This window comes from Pleurodeles waltl, chromosome 8, assembly GCF_031143425.1.
Source record: "Pleurodeles waltl isolate 20211129_DDA chromosome 8, aPleWal1.hap1.20221129, whole genome shotgun sequence".
Classification (NCBI taxonomy): Eukaryota; Metazoa; Chordata; class Amphibia; order Caudata; family Salamandridae; genus Pleurodeles; species Pleurodeles waltl.
Genome location: NC_090447.1, coordinates 1522816023 through 1522833316, shown reverse-complemented (window position 1 = coordinate 1522833316; position 17294 = coordinate 1522816023). Strand labels below are relative to the sequence as shown.

Sequence of the window (17294 nt, the reverse complement as noted above, 5' to 3'; positions counted from 1 at the left end):
GTTGGAACTGGTCAGCTGGGCTCAGTACAGATTTGGGCTTTATGTAGCTTTTGTGTTCGTAGAGCCAAACTGGAGGCTAGCCAACGATACCTTTGAGTCCACTCTTCTCTCTTGGATATAAGCAGAGAGCAGGTTCAGCCCTTGGGGTTTCTCTCCACAGAATAAACCACAGGTGCATTCTTCTCATCTTCCACAGGTCCAAAGGTGTTCTGAAGATCATACTGGGGGTGCCAGTTTTATTCCCAGTGCCAGCCTGTGGGTGGGGGAAACTACTGGCCACTACATAATCAATGGGATAAAAGTTCCCATAGGTGCATCTACCAACTTTTGCAACTCCTCTTGTGGATTTTACTATAAACTATTCCACAGTGCCCCTCTGTACGTAAAAGTAATATGGCAGAACATTTCTTCCTTTGTGCAGAGCTTCCTGGGCCCACCCAGAGGTGTGGTTACTATAATGGGCAAACCCTCCCTTATGGTCACTCTAAACCAGTTCTGAGGGCAGCCCCTCTCCCACCCAGACTGGCACCCAGTTAGCTAATAAGGCAATGAAGGGTTTAGCCTAGTTGTGAGTTTCATCTGCCTGTGACAGAATAGGCTCCTTTTGAACTTTAATTAAGTTCTTGGGCAAAACCCAGATGGCCATCCTGTGAGTATAACTTTCTCCCCAGACCTTTTGTCCACTGTCTGGGAGCAACACGCATCTTAGGAGAGCCATTAATAGTCAGAAGACACTCAACACTGGCTGAAAACCACATTTGGCTTAGGCAGGTAAATGGCAATTTTCTAAAAGTGGCATTTCTAAAATAGTAATCTAAAATCTGACAACCATTAGATTGGATTTAAATTACTTTTAATTTGAGTCCTTGTATCATAGTTCTAGTTATTCCCAAACTGAAGTTATGCAAGAGAAGGTATTATACTGTAATCTAGTGAACATTACTTTGGAGGTTTGTCACTGCCAGGACATGTGAAACTTAAGTACACATGTCCTACCCTTTACATACAGTGCACCCTGATGTATTGGCATTTATTGCATACCTTAAGGATGACTTATACCTATTCAATAAGAAGGTTTAGGCTTGATAGGTCAAAATTGCAGTTTGAAATCTGCACACAGGCTGCAGGGGCAGGCCGGAATACCTGCTTTGCCTTGTCACTTTAGTGGTGCACAATTGGTGCTGCTGGACACTGGTAACATTCACCTTGCAGGCCCTACTTACACTGGTACCATACACTAAGGACTTATAAGTAAGTTTTCTGTGCCCATTATCATTTATAACCAATTGGACAAGAGTTTTGAGATTGTGCACATATCCTAGGGCCTGGGTAGCAGGATCCTAGTGTAGTGAGCCCAAAAACCAACAGCATCAGTTCTGAAAGTTTGGGGTGATCATGCACAAAGAGGGTTTTTCTTACAGTCGTTAGCGGTGGTATCATCATCTTCAAGCTTTTCTTACGTTGTTGAATCGGTCTGAGATCTGTCGGAGGTGGTCATGGAAGTAAAAACTCAATCTATTTTCTCCTCAGTCACAAGAACGAAGGTAGACCAGATTACCCTGACAACTGGTTTAACCTTCTGAATATACCCATTGGGATGGTAAGAAAATGTTCCCACTAAGTTGACAACATAAGCGTAAACACCTTGGGAGCTACAGGGCAATAAACATACCGTTGTGTAAGGGTCCCTCCAGCATGAATTGCTGTGCCAGGGACTATTGTGGCCTTCCGTGTCAGACATGATGCAATGTGAGTGGGCTAGCTTCCTCAGTGATTGAGACCTATAGCTCTGACAATTTGTGAATTCTACAATGTCTATGTCAGGTATTAGATGATATTTGTGGAACCCATTGTGTGTACAAACGTGTGTACCATAAATCCATTTTGTAGGCCAAGGAGAGCAAGCTCAGCAAATGAAATAATAGTCTCTGCTATGTCCATTGCATCCACTAGACACAATGCTGCAGTCCCACTCCACTGACAATCATTACAGCAACTTCATTTGCCAAAGCACCTATTTTTGCTTCAACATCAAGTGCATTAACAGCTGCCTCTTTGGAGCAGCCAAAATTCACAAAAGATATCAGTAAAAAGGTGACAGACATAGGTTGGAATAAGTACTCATTTTGCAGAATTCTAGCAATGTTCCAGAAACCAGGAAACAAATCATGTAAAAAAATAACAGAACTGGGTCACAGTATCAGAAAAGGAACTTCAGGGGCACAGCAGATCAAGTATTGCAAACTGCTAACATGGAAATGCATGCAACAGGTCCACCACCTGTGGGTCAATCTTCGATTTAAGATTACGAGAGCATAAACCTTCTCCACTCAGATTGTTGCTGGGAGTGGAGCGTCATGACTGTTATCCCTTTTTTCCTGGGCATTCTCTCAGAGTTACACATGCTAATCTATCAATCGAAGGCGAGCATGTGTGATTAATAGAATGCACATTTAGTTTATGCTATTGTGTTCTGCAATGTGATCATCAAGATTGCTTGAATATATTTGTAGTATTTAATCTAAAAGCTGGCTTCTTTTTAAATTATTTTTAAAGAATGGGAATGGCACCATGGCACAGCCTGTTAAATGTTTATTTTGAAAGTTTTCAACAACTACTGAATGAACTTATAAAAGCTAGAAACAGCTTGTGAAGAGAAGAGGCCATCTTCACCCCCCGGTGATAGCTGAGCAAGTGGAGCACAATCTCACTCCCCACACTAACTGAAGGCTACTGGGAAAGACAATTGGAGTTTTCCGGCTGTGCTTATCACGCACAGTTGCCCATGTGGGACGATCGTTACCTGAAACACATCTCACTCAAGGCTGGGGTGTATAGCAAATGAGTTCTGCCCATTTAGTCCACCTAGATATTTTTGCTTTTGACTAACCATTTTGTTTTACTTTTTACTACAAGTAAGCCTCAGTACCGAATCTCACACATGGCAAATTCATGGTAATTGGACTGACTGTGCATACAGCCAGTGTCTACCTTTAAGATAAGTCGCTTCTGTGTAGCTAGTGTAAAAAGCACTTGGCTAGTTACATGTGAAGATGTGCATATGCTTGTAGGCTGGGTGAGTGACACTACCGTCATGCGCAGCCTGGTATATGCACACAGGTAACCTGTCGTAGAAGAGACTCTGCAACGATTGGTACTGACCTGGCGTAGGCCTTTTAATACAAGTAGGCATTCATAATGTAGGTCTATGGTGCTTACTGTAAAATCTGTAGTGCTTTCACTGTGTTATACATATAGGCAAAATCAGCCCTTAAGTACAATTTCACTCCATATAGGCCTACAAATTACACAAGGTATCAAACTGAGGTAAAACATGCACACCAAGTTTGAAGTTTCAGTTCACAATAACACACATCCACATTTAATAGGACTTCTGGACTTTCTCAGTACCAGTCAATGATCAGTTTCCAGACCTTTTCTATATGCCGTCCCCTAACTGGGGCAAGTTAGTAAAAGCAGAGGGAAGAAAGGCCTCTCCAGCGACTGACTAAGCTCCAGGGAAAGGAAGAGGTGGAGAGGAAATCTGCAGCTGATAATTAACTTGTCACTGTGCACAGACTGACAAGAACAGAGGGGAGGGCCAGTTCTCTGGAGTCAAGACAGGAGGGGTTTGCCTTTGATGTTTTGGTGGGAAGGAACCAGGCAGTGATGGCAACTAAAGGCAGAGCTGAGGCCCTCACAGGAGTTCTTATCAGAGAATTTTTAAAGTCGACATTTTGGGTTGTCCCACAATGATGTGCAGGAGGGATGGAGGGATGATGTGGCTTCATGGGATTGGCCAGGGTTGACTGGCCCTTAAAACTTTCCACCGCCACCTAGAAACTCCTGCAGAAGGGAAAGACAGTTGTGAAGACCCTGGGAGGCAACAAGGGTAGAAAGGATGCCAAGCTAAAGAGAAGCCACCTAATGCCCTGCAAAGATGGACTAGGAACTTTGACTCCCACTGACCTGCAGGACCAGGATGGGTCTCTCCCGACACAGTGCCGCTGGCCCCTTGATACTCCAGGAGGACCAGTTGGGGAAAGGCCGTAGACTCTACCACCCCATACAAATGCCCTGCAAGACAGCCAGGAGGCTCTGGTGGCTGGGGCATGCAGGCAAAAGGGTGTTCTGCTGGCTGTGGAAGCGCTGCACAAGATGCGTCCTCCAGCAGGTGATGAGCACAAGGAGCCAAGCAAAAGAGAAGGCTGGTGCAGGGAGACAGAAACCTTAGCTCCTCACGAAAAGCGCACATTTAGAGGCCAGGATGACTGAAAAGGATGCTCTTGATAGTTCAGTTCATCACCAGGAGCAAAACAAAATCCTGGTTGAGTAAATTGGTCCTACAGGGCAGAGTACAGCTTGGTCCTCCAGTTGCCGAGTAGAGTGAAGTACATGGAGCTTTGCTGCCATTCAAGAAATTACCACTGGGGTGGCCCAGGGCCTGGGGGTTGACACAGCTTTATATATTAAATTCTTGGGTAAGGCAGCATGTGCAGGCCCCCTGCAGGCCGACATATGGCCTCAAGGTCCCCATCCCCCAGGACCTGGCACAGCATCTTGGGGACTCCATCACTTAGGACATACAAGGAGAAGCGATCCAGAGGCCAGCTGAGTTGCCACCCCCCACGCCCATGTCTGAGGAGGACAGGTCCAACATTCTCACACTACTTTCCTCACGCTCTTCGTGGGCCGGGGATGTTGAAAAGCTTCTTCTGTGGGTCAGAGCCAAGAAGAGAATGGTCCAGCCCAGTGGGGGCAGACAGACGCTTTGCCAGCTCCTGCATGGTGCCAGGAGAGAGATGATGTGTGCAAAGGGCCAGCTAGGCAGGGGGGCCTTGAGACTCTCCCCACAACGCCCATCGAACCCAGGACAGTTGTGGGTGTCCCAGGTGGGGGCGGGATGCCCAGTGAAAAATACAAAAAGAAAAACAGACATGCAACACAAGGCCACATAGACAAAAAACAAAGGGGGTCATTACAACCCTGGCGGACGGTGTTAAAGCGGCGGTAAGACCGCCAACAGGCTGGCGGTCTTTTTTTCAGTATCATGACCATGGCGGTTACCTCCATGCTCATCCGCCGCTTCACCGTTCCGCCTGCTGGGCTGGAGACCTGGGTCTCCAGCCCGGTGGCCGTCACAATACCGCCGCCGGTATTTCGACCCGCCTTACCGCCGTGGATTTCCAGTGGTAGGAACCGCCATGGAATCCATGGCGGTAAGCCCTATCAGTGCCAGGGAATTCCTTCCCTGGCACTGATAAGGGTCTCCCTAACCCCGACTCCCTCCCCTACACCCCCCACCACCCCTGCCATCCCCCAAAGGTGGCAGGGCCCCCCTCCCCACCCCGACCCCCAACATGACAACACTCATACACACAGGACATGCACGCAGGCACCACCAACACACATACATGCACACACACCAACATACATGTCTACATCCACACAGTCAGACACGCACACCCAAATACAGAAATACACGCACACATCCATACAGACATACATACAGACATACACGCACTCATTCTCAACACACCCGCAAGCATACACGCACTCACCCCCCCTACATACACAGACGCACACCCCTATGCACCCACACAACACCCCCTGACCCCCTCCCCTAACGGACGATCGACTTACCTTGTCCGTCGATCCTCCGGGAGGGGACGGGAGCCATGGGAGCTGCTCCGCCGACACCACACCGCCAACAGAACACCACAGCGCCGAATCACAGGACGTGATTCGGTGGGCGGTGTTCTGTTGGCGTGGCGGTGGAGGTGGAGCAACCTCCACTTCCCCGCCGCCCGCCAGAATGGCTGTTGGCGGCTCTCCGTCGTAAAAAAGACGGAGAGCAGCCAAGAGTCATAATACGCCGAGCGGCGAACCGCCACTACTGGCGGTCTTCCGCACGGCGGTCCCTCGGCGGTCTTGTTGAAAGACCGCAAAGGTTGTAATGACCCCCAAAGCTGCTCGTATAATATTTATGGATTTGGGTCTGGGCCACCCAATAAAGCCTGCCGAAGGGATATTGTGCATATCTTTGTTTTCTTGTAGTACCCCCGGAAACACACAGGCATAACAAATGTGTGCCTGGGGCTGCAAGGAACACAGCAACCCCCAGGAGATGTTTACAAAAACTTGCCATAAGTCACCCAAGGAGCTAAAGGCATGAACCTGGGAGAGGTTTAATTTGGATCTAAAGTGCTATGAGCCAGAGCTGTATGCTTGAGCTTGAAAGTGCAGGGACCCCTTGAAGTTGGCCCTGCAATTGCATTTTGTGCTCTGCAGAATGTGAATAATGACTCAGACTCAAATGTGGTTGTCAATGAGAATGCTTTATTGAAAATATGGTCATTGAAGAGATAACGTTTACCATTATAATGAATGCTTATTATTAAAAGTACAGTTTCCATTGATTTAAATGATGGTGTCCTGTGATGGTGACGTCTGGCTGATTCTTTTAATGCGGTGACATGATGAGAGCTCTGGTTGCACAACAGTTCTTTGAGATCTCTGTAGACCACCCCCTTCCTTGATCATAGAGAACCTGGTACTGGAGCAACAAGTGGGTCAGTGGCTCCCACGTTTATACAGTCAAAGCAGATAGAGTATGTGATTCCACTGTCTGCACTTCAAGAAACCATTTGGTGTGGTTCTAACCCTGACACAGCCTTAGCATAGAGTGATGCTCTTCACAGGAAAGTAGTCCCCAGAATGGAACACTCATAATAGAGGTATAAAGACGAATGAGCTTTCTGTGCCCGGATGTTATCAGTCTCAGTGAAAAGTGATCCAGGGAAAGGAAAAAGGCTGGCCTCACATAAGGGGCCCTTTTCACCTAGAACAACAGAGTCTGCAGTCCCATTCTTCATCTCCACCATCTACCAAATGACAGTGCTACAAGAAGACTAATCAGCAGGTCCTCCCAGTGAAGAAGAATAAAAAACAAAAAAACCTGTGTCCTCGCTTGCTACTCCAGCATCTAGGTATCCTCCCCTCAGCTTCAGGGATGTCAGCAATATATGTTCAATGTCTTGGAAAGCAAACTCACTTTCATCGTGTGCACAAGGCAAGGCCAGGGGCATTCATAGTGGATACCAGGATCCCACACACCTATATTACTGGGGTTTACTCAGAAATTAAATACATGTCCTGAATAGGCCACACTTACAAACATGCACAACATACACTTGGTATGTTAATGCTTAAATCTGTACTTTACACAAATGCACCAGTAGGCCTCTACTCCAGTGACACAGATAAAGAGGTTAGGTCACAACCACTGAATAGCAAAACTGCCACCCCAGCTCTATAGTCTAGACAAATGACACTAGTCCACTGCCAGTGAAATTATGAGATGCTTAGAGGGAGCACCCATCCAGGTCACAGGACAGGTCCAGGACATTTTTCATGTCAAGGGGTAGGTGTAGTCCTCTGCACACTCTAAATGAGAGTGAAACCACTGCTAAATAAAAAACCAGATCGCAAATAATATCACTTGGGGACATAGGGAATGGGACACATCTGTACACCCTGCAAGGGACATTCCCGTCCCAATCATCCCCTAAGACTTTCCTAGAAAAACAAAGAGAATGCTAGCCTGGAAGAGTTCCTCCTTAAAAACAAATTAACATCAACCCTGAGCACCATTTCGGCAAACTCATCATCAACACCAACTTTCAACTCGACAATAGCTCAATTTGTAATCATTTTTGTACAACTATACCAACTCAAACACCTGGCGGTAATAGTAATACCATGGAGCCTACAGAGTGATCATACTCTGCTAAGTTTGAATTTTCTGCTTGACATAAAACACATAGCTTGTGTACCATATCCCAATGCAGAATTGGAACTTGTGAATGAAAACGAGGATATGTTATGGAATGGTTCACATAGAGCATGTCATTCTTCATGTCTCAATATCTTCAAATCGATCAAGCAACAGTGGAGGCGTTTGTGCGGAGTAAAACACCTCTTCAGATCTGGCACATTTTATTAGAACCTAGGAGGAACCTATAGGAAAAGTTGTGCCATGGCTATCACGTCAAATTTCCGCCAACAATCTTAATAAGGAAAAACAGAAAATCAACACTGATTGATGATGATGACAAGGCTAAAAAAAAAAACGACATCGGAGCTCCATCATACCTTAAGGCAAAATTATATTACAACCATCAATAACATTACAACAGGGTACAAAAAGCTAATTCAAACTAATAAAAAATCAATGTGACAAGCAGCAATGGTATCTCTTTATTGAGGAAGCAGTTGTAAGCAATGCTGGGTCACTCTGGTTACTGGTTGCAAATGGACAGGGATTGAGGAAAATAATATGAGCTCAACTATAGCAGCTTAAAAATGGGCAGCATATTGTCAAACATATCTCTACAATGATAGCCATGGCCATAGTACAGACACTGAACATCAAAGACCTGAGGACCCACATTCAATCATCCTGGCAGGCCAGTTTACACCTAATAAAGTACAGTATGCCTTCCAGAGATGTGGCAAACAACCTTGGTCATACCTCTAAAAAAAAAAAAGCGAGATCTCAGAACCAAGCTCATACAGAACAATAAGTTTAATTGATGTAGATGAAAAATTAAGCACAAACATTCGGGATTACATAACTTAATTGACAGAAGAAAAAGCTTTTTAAACCTAATGGAACGACTAAAGGAATTATATCAGTTGCAATGAGCCACAATAATACAGAACCTAAAAGCCTAGAAACAGGTTTCAAGATTGATATCAACTGATCAGCATTACATCGAATAAAGAGGAGTGTGTGGAATAAAATGCTTGACTTCCTCCAATCAATGCTGCATTAGAAAAAGATCAAGGCAATGCATCAACCGAAGAGACGCAAATGCACACCTCTTCTATGCCATTAAAAGGCAGTATAGTATATGAAGCCACTATTATGGTACACAGTAGCACTCTCCCCATCAGAAAAGCATCTGATGACGTGACACATTATTATGTAATTGGCATGTGCATGTACAGATACTGTTCAGAATCCAGAATTCCCTTCATGTTCCTATGAAGAATTTGACATGCTGCGCAATATGGCTGCCAAGAAAAAACTTTTGTGAGGAACATTAAACCACCAATGCTGTAAAGTTTGTTTGAGGTATCAGAGAAGTCAGCTTTCAAACAAGCCATTTCCTGGCCAAGCCTTGCAATCTCCTCAGAGAAAATCTGAAAGCCCAAAAACTTTTTTAAAGCCTTAAAACAACATGGTTCATCCTCTTCATGTACGCATCCTTTAGCCAAGCACATCACTTGGGTGAATCAAACTAAGATTGGTGAACTATACAAAATGTGACCTGTAGCAGTGCTCAAACACAAGACACACTAATACTTGTATGATCTATCCAATTTCAGATCCTCTTTTTTGTGCAGAAGTCTATACATTCAGAAAAAACTCTTTATATGCGTCCTTTCTTGTGCACATCATCTTTGAGTGAACAAACCAAAATAGAGCTTACTAACCTAACCTGCAGTACATATGGAAGGACACACGATGATTATGCGCATCCTATAAACATTATTTAGATAATATGCACCCTTTACTTTGTTGAACACCATCAAGACATCTTAGAGAGTAAATGATTTGCATATTTGCTCAGTTACTAGATTTTTGTTTCATGAAATACCAAGGGTCGAAAATGTAACTATATAAAATAAATAGTGGACCCTAATTTTGGAGAATACTGTAATAAAAAAAGCAACATTGGAACATTGGAATGTTAAGCACTCTAATGGACAAAATGGAGTGCTCCTGGCTTCTAATGGCTGGTATGAGCCCCGGGGACACAACATTCCATTGTTTGCAGCTCACAGCAACAGCTGTGAACAAAGGTCTCACGGATCCCCAGGGATATCAATCCCACTGGGCTCCGTGACGGCTTTGTTTTACAAATTAGAACATTCTGCCCTGATGGGGCGGAATGTTCGAATAGCTTTATAGCTTGCTGTATCTGGGCTATACCTGCAATTAAAGGCGCGCTCTATTGTTAAAGGCCCGAGCCAAGCTGGAGGTGGCCTTTAATGGCCGGTATAGCCCGCTTTGGAGGGCTGTAAAGCTATATAAAATCATACTTTATCATGAAAAATTACCATTTAAGAATTCATGTGTGATGCTTGTTGAAACATTACACTTACGTAGGTGTGTGAAATGTATTCACGTCTGTGCTGAATCGTGGTGTAAAGGATTGCTGTGTGAATCGGGCATGCTTGAATAGGCTAATTGGGAGATGGATTGTGCGCTGCTGGGTGTTCTAAGTGTGTGAGTATTCCATCAGGTGGATTAAGAGAAGGGCTAATCTGTATTAAACTCTAGCTCCTTTTAGTTTTTTTTTGTATATGTGGAACTTCGTACCTGTACTTGTAGACAGTTTAATAAACTTACTGATACAACCTTGTTGTACATGTGGATCATGAATCCTACAGTCCTCCTTGTTAAGTGCTGACCTTTGTGTGCTTTGTGTGAGAAGAGCCTCTTCAAACACTTAAAAGCAGAGTGCGCTTGACAGGTAAGCCTCCTCCATGCATTCCTGCTCACTGATCTATGGGAACAAAGGTATTCATCATGATGGTGTTTTAATAATACAGTTTTGTGGAAAAAGAAAATTACATGTTAACTGTATTTTTCATGGACAGGGTGCTTTAAAAAGGGACTGTTAAATGGGAACTCATCAAGCAGGTTTTCATCAGACATACAGTCCCTTTAGCAGTGTTCATTTACCCCTTGTATGCAAAAATGCAATGAACTCACCTTCCTACTTACCCAAGTACTTGTAAAGTCATTATAAGTCTGAGATGAGTCCATCTACTCAGATTAAAGGCGTTTTGCTTTCCAACCTACTCAAAGCAGTTTTTAAACATCTTACCGTAGTCATTTGGGAGGTGGAAATAAAAGGGAGCATTTGCTATGCACGTTTCTGTTTTTTTCAGTGTCACGATGGTCATTTTGCAGACCCTTTATCAATGAATAAAACTTTCCCCTTTATAAGGCAAAGAATGAACGTGTATGGCAAAGGCTGCTGGTTGACCTGGATAATTCCATTCCAGCGGTTTGAGAGGTGTGCTCCGGAGCAATGGACCCATCTGCAAGCTTCTTGAGATCCTCTGCTGGACCCAGCTACACATAGAGCAGGGGAGCTGTTTGTGTCCCCAGCATGAGACATCTGCCTGTTGAGATCTTCAGGACTGTGTGGTGAGTGTGCTAGAGCTCCAGGGGCTAGTGTGAGGGGAGGCCCTCGCTGGCAGCTGAAACACACAGATATCAATGAGCTCATCAGAAGAAAGGAGGGGTGTAAATGATTAGTTTCACTCAAAAATGGAGGCTGACAATGGTGTATGGCAGCTGTGAGAAAATCCTCCCTTCATGGTTGATTCTGTCACTAGGGAAGCTGGAGGAAATCCAAATATAAATAAGTCTAAAATGATTTTAAAATAAATGGTCCTCAGTTCTGTTCAATAATGACACAGCAGGATTAGCCACTGTTTGAGGAAAGATTCATCCTTGTTATAACTACTTTAGAAATGTTGCCAAATCTAGATCAGAAAGCAGGAACACCAAAATATAATCCTACTTGAATCTTGTTTGAATGTGTATTCTCTTTTAAGTTTCCCAATGTGTTCTCAATACAAATGTCTGGTGTATAATAACATTTTATTCTGTTGCAAAACTATTGTTGCCCGTGCTCTTGTTAGGGGCAACTGAAATGCATGTTTATAAAGCAGCAGAACACAATGTTCCTTCACGTGCCTCAGTTGCATCTGATCATAATATCATTATCACATCCTCCTACCTACCCAGTAAATAACCATGCAACAAATCTGTAGTTTTCAGTATTTTTTTAGCCTCTTCTCTTTAAACTAGGACCTACACTCCGCTTCCAAGGTGAAGGCATGTACTAAGTCTAAACTATATCAGGACAAGGATCTTGTTATGCATCTGAGGCTGCTTTAAGTATTACTGACAACTCCCCACGCTCCTTGAGATGGGCTCTTCGATTTTATTACACTTACTACATCTAAAGGCAACACAAACAAATATTTAGGGGAGAGCTGGTCTTTTTGCAATTTTGTAAATGACAGATCTTGAGTGAAACTATTGTCAAAATGGAGTGGTGCAATAAACAGCAACAAGCACACTCAGGAGGGGTGAATGGAAGGAATCACTCATTTTAAAAACATTTCCAGGAACAGATCTGTCCCATTGTCTCAGATTTCTTTGTCCCAGCTATCTTTGCTCACTGTGTGCCTACGGCCATGAAGTGGCCATGCAAACGAGAGACTGCAAAGAAATTGACTTGTTTTCAGATCCAATTAAAAGTTTCTGTTAATCTAATAATGCCTCCAAAATTGATTTATGCTCACAAATATGCATATAGCACCTTGAAGTGAAAAGCTCAATTTCAAGCATTCTTAAAATACAGAGGTGTATTTTATGTTATATATTTGATTTTGCTCGACTGCAGAATGTGGTGGTAAATCAGCAGTTTAGAAATAATTGTAATTTCCTTTAGCTTGTGATCCCAGTGTTTCGGCCGTACTGTAATCTAGTATATGGGGCGATAATGGAATCTGGTAAAGTGGCCACCATCTGCTGTATCCTTCCGGTACTGCAGATTCTGCATCTTTCGGGTTGTTCAGTTTTTCTCTACACATTTGGTAAATCATGTAGTAGAATGTTAACTAAATTATTATATGTATTTATAAAGCACACGTATCACCAAAAAAGTATAATAGCACTGGGAGCCCTAAATACCAGGGGGAAAGTCCGGCTGCACCGACTGTCCAAGAAAGGGCACAGGAAATTACTGAGGAAATAGCCAGGTTTTCAAGGCTTCCCTGAAGCGTAAATGGTTCGTTGAGAGTCTGAGGGCGGCAGGAAACTGATTCTATAGTTGGGCTGCTTTCACTGAAAATGCCGTCCTTACTGTCTGTTTTTCTTGAAATTCGTTATGCAACTAAGGTTGGATTAGGAGGATCTAAGATATCTCCTAGGTGAGTATTTTTTAAACCGGTTTTGCAATGGAATAGGTCCAGTACCTTGAAGAGTTTTAAAAACAATACATAAGGACTTAAAGAATATCCTCTGTTTGACTGGTAGCCAATGCAGTTCTTTCAAGGCATCCGGGCCGGTTTAAAGCCAGTTTGGCCGCCACGGCTTGAACACCATATAATCCGCTTATTAGGAAGTCTGGGGCACCTAAGAGGAGATAATTGCAATAGTCAAACCTACTCAAGATCACTCTGTGCACAATCAGTGTTTTAGCATGAGAAGGCAGCATGTGTAGATGTTTTTGCAGGCCTCAGTTTGTTGTCAACAATCACTCCCAGATAGCGAACAAGGTTAGATGAGACGCTCATCCTTTACTGGTAATGGGCAGAACTTTGTATGGTATGTTATGAGTAACCCATGATTTCTGGGTTTCATTTTGTCTTTTTATGACCACATATAACTGTTTATGCCTCTACTTTAACCAGTATGAGGTTTCTGCACTAACTCGTACTTTTAACTATATGTTAAGTTCCACCCAATTGTCTAGTTTCCTTCTGCTTGCTCTGTTGCTTAAATGGTTATTCAGCTTTTCTGCGTGTATTCCTGATTCATGTACTCGGTGTCTTCTGTAACAGTTTTGAAATGTAACTTGGATGGCCACATGCAATGATGAAATCAGCAATTAGTTTGATCTCCCCGTGCTGTACAGTATTCTGAACATTTAAGTCACTGCTGTTGCAAGTACCTCTGTAGATGAAGGATAGTTTCATGTAGCCTTGCACTGTTCCTCAATGCCCAAGCCTCCATCTACTCTGCATCAGGTAAATTTTTAAACTGAATTCTTGTTAAAATGCAAAATATTTAGAGGATTTTCTGATTTCCCTAGTAGGGACTGTCTAATGCCATAACAGAGGACTTTTTTACTTGAAGGTCTTGGCACATTCAGAACATGCATGCGGTTGCACACTAGTATGAGTTCTCTTGTGTATTATTAGTGACAGCTTTATAAAAAAATATTTTGCGACCTTCAGAATATTTACATGATTTCAGTCTATGGTGACTGTCATATGATCACCCTATGTAGTGAAAGGTATTTCACATGAAGGGCCAGATTACAAGTTGCTTGTAATGCAAACCCCTGTTTACGCATTAGTCCGAATTACAAGTTTGAAAGAATTTAATGCATCCGATATTTAGCGGATGCATTGAATAACTCAACCTTTGTTAAATTTCAGTAGGTCAAACCTACCGAAACTTAACATGGGGAAATGTACTGTATTTACGATATAATGCAGATTTTGGTGGTTAAACACCAAAATCCGCCCGCATGGTATTCCCCATAAACTTGTAAAGGTGTTATTTATTACACTTGCTAAATAACGTACCCTGTGGTATAATTATTTGTAAGGGGAGATAAATAACGCAGCAACTCGTAATCAGGCCCTTAGTACACTCCTATGATTTCTTTCCTTTATCTCTTCTCAGATGGAGTGACACATGATCCTTTTCCTTGAAAGTGTTGTCACATTAAGCAAACGTACAGGATTTCTCTGTTGAAAATTCTCTCATTTGTTACTGGATCCTCACATGTACTCAAGGTGTGTGGCTTCTCAGGTGATGCAACAGATTACCTTTTTGTCTGAAAGCTTTAGAACATTCAGAACATTTATATGGTTTCTCACCACTGTGAACTCTCTGATGTACTATCAGATGTGCCTTTGTACTGAAAGCCTTCTCACATTCAGAACATTTATATGGTTTCTCACCGGTGTGAGTTCTCTGGTGACTGGATAGTCCACTTATTCGCTTAAAAGCTTTTTGACATTCCGAACATTTATAGGGTGTCTCACCGGTGTGATTCCTTTGATGTATTATTAGTTGGCCCTTTCCAGTGAAACACTTGTCACACTCAGAACATTTGTACGGTTTCTCGCCAGTGTGTGTCCGCTGATGTCTCATCAGATTTGTTTTTTGCCGGAAAGCCTTATTACATTCAGAACATTTATATGGTTTCTCGCCAGTGTGTGATCTCTGATGTGTTATCAGATTTGCTTTTGGATGGAAGGCCTTATTACATTCAGAACATCTATATGGTTTTTCCCCAGTGTGTATTCTCTCATGTGATGATAACTCACTCTTTTGCTTGAAAGTCTTGTCACATTCAGAACATTTATATGGTTTCTTACCAGTGTGATTTATTTGATGTATTATTAGTTGGCCCTTTCCAGTGAAACACTTGTCACACTTAGAACATTTGTACGGTTTCTCGCCAGTGTGTGTCCACTGATGCGTCATCAGATTTGTTTTTTGACAGAAAGCCTTATTACATTCAGAACATCTATATGGTTTTTCCCCAGTGTGAATTCTCTCATGTGATGATAACTCACTCTTTCGCTTGAAAGTCTTGTCACATTCAGAACATTTATATTGTCTGTCACCGGTGTGAGTTCTCTGGTGACTGGATAGATCCTCTCTTCTGTTAAAAGCTTTTTGACATTCAGAACATTTGTATGGTTTCTTGCCGGTGTGATTTCTCTGATGTATTATTAGCTGGCTCTTTGTGATGACACTTTTCACACTCAGAACATTCATGTGGTTTCTCCCCAGTGTGAATTCTTTCATGTGATGATAAATCACCCTTTTGCTTGAAAGTCTTGTCACACTCAGAACATTTATAAGGTTTCTCGCCAGTGTGTCCCCACTGATGTCTCATCAGATGTGCTTTTTGACGGAAAGCCTTATTACATTCAGAACATGTATATGGTTTTTCCCCAGTGTGAATTCTCTCATGTGATGATAAATTACACTTTTCCTTGAAAGTCTTGTCACATTCAGAACATTTGTATGGTTTCTCGCCGGTGTGCTTTCTTTGATGTATTATTAGTTGGCCCTTTCTGATGAAACACTTATCACACTGAAAACATTTATATGGTTTCTCGCCAGTGTGTGATCTCTGATGTCTTCTCAGAAGTGCCTTTCGACAGAAAGCCTTATTACATTCAGAACATGTATATGGTTTTTCCACAGTGTGAATGCTCTCATGTGATGATAAATCACTCTTTCGATTGAAAGTCTTGTCACATTCAGAACATTTATATGGTCTGTCACCGGTGTGAGTTCTCTGGTGTATGGATAAATTACCTCTTAAGTTAAAAGCTTTTTGACATTCAGAACATTTGTATGGTTTTTCCCCAGTGTGTATTCTCTCATGTAATGATAAAACACCCTTTCGAATGAAAGTCTTGTCACATTCAGAACATTTATATGGTTTCTCACCGGTGTGAGTTCTCTGGTGTATGGATAAATCACCTCTTCTTTTAAAAGCTTTTTGACATTCAGAACATTTATATGGTGTCTCGCCGGTGTGATTTCTTTGATGTATTATCAGCTGGCTCTTTTCAATAAAACACTTGTCGCATTCAGAACATTTGTACGGTTTCTCGCCTGTGTGTGATCTCTGATGTGTTATCAGATGTGTTTTTCGACGGAAAGTCTTATTACATTCAGAACATGTATATGGTTTTTCCCCAGTGTGAATTCTCTCATGTGATGATAAATTACACTTTTCCTTGAAAGTCTTGTCACATTCAGAACATTTGTGTGGTTTCTCGCCGGTGTGCTTTCTTTGATGTATTATTAGTTGGCCCTTTCTGATGAAACACTTATCACACTGAAAACATTTATATGGTTTCTCGCCAGTGTGTGATCTCTGATGTCTTCTCAGAAGTGCCTTTCGACAGAAAGCCTTATTACATTCAGAACATGTATATGGTTTTTCCACAGTGTGAATGCTCTCATGTGATGATAAATCACTCTTTCGATTGAAAGTCTTTTTCCTGAAACACTTGTCACATTCAGAACATTTATATGGTGTCTCACCGGTGTGATTTCTTTGATGTATTATCAGCTGGCTCTTTCCAATGAAACACTTGTCACACTCAGAACATTTGTAGGGTTTCTCGCCAGTGTGTGTTCTCTGATGTCTCATCAGATTTGCTTTATCACAGAAAGACTTATTACATTCAGAACAACTATATGGTTTTTCCCTAGTGTGAATTTTCTCATGTGATGATAAATGTCTCTTTTCCTTGAAAGTCTTGTCACACTCAGAACATTTGTAGGGTTTCTCTCTTGTGTGATTTCTGTGATGTAGTACTAGGTCACCCTTTTGATTGAAAGTCTTGTCACATTCAGAACATTCACATGGTTTCTTACCAGTAGGAGTTTGTTGATGTATAATCAGCGGTCCCTTTGGAATGAACGTCTGGTC

The 17294-nt window shown here is 42.5% G+C and overlaps 1 pseudogene; it reads right to left on the bottom strand.

Moving 5' to 3' along the window:
• Positions 1-6319: 6319 nt before the first annotated feature.
• LOC138248892 (zinc finger protein 585A-like) overlaps positions 6320-17294 on the bottom strand; it is a 230805-nt pseudogene continuing 219830 nt past the window's right edge.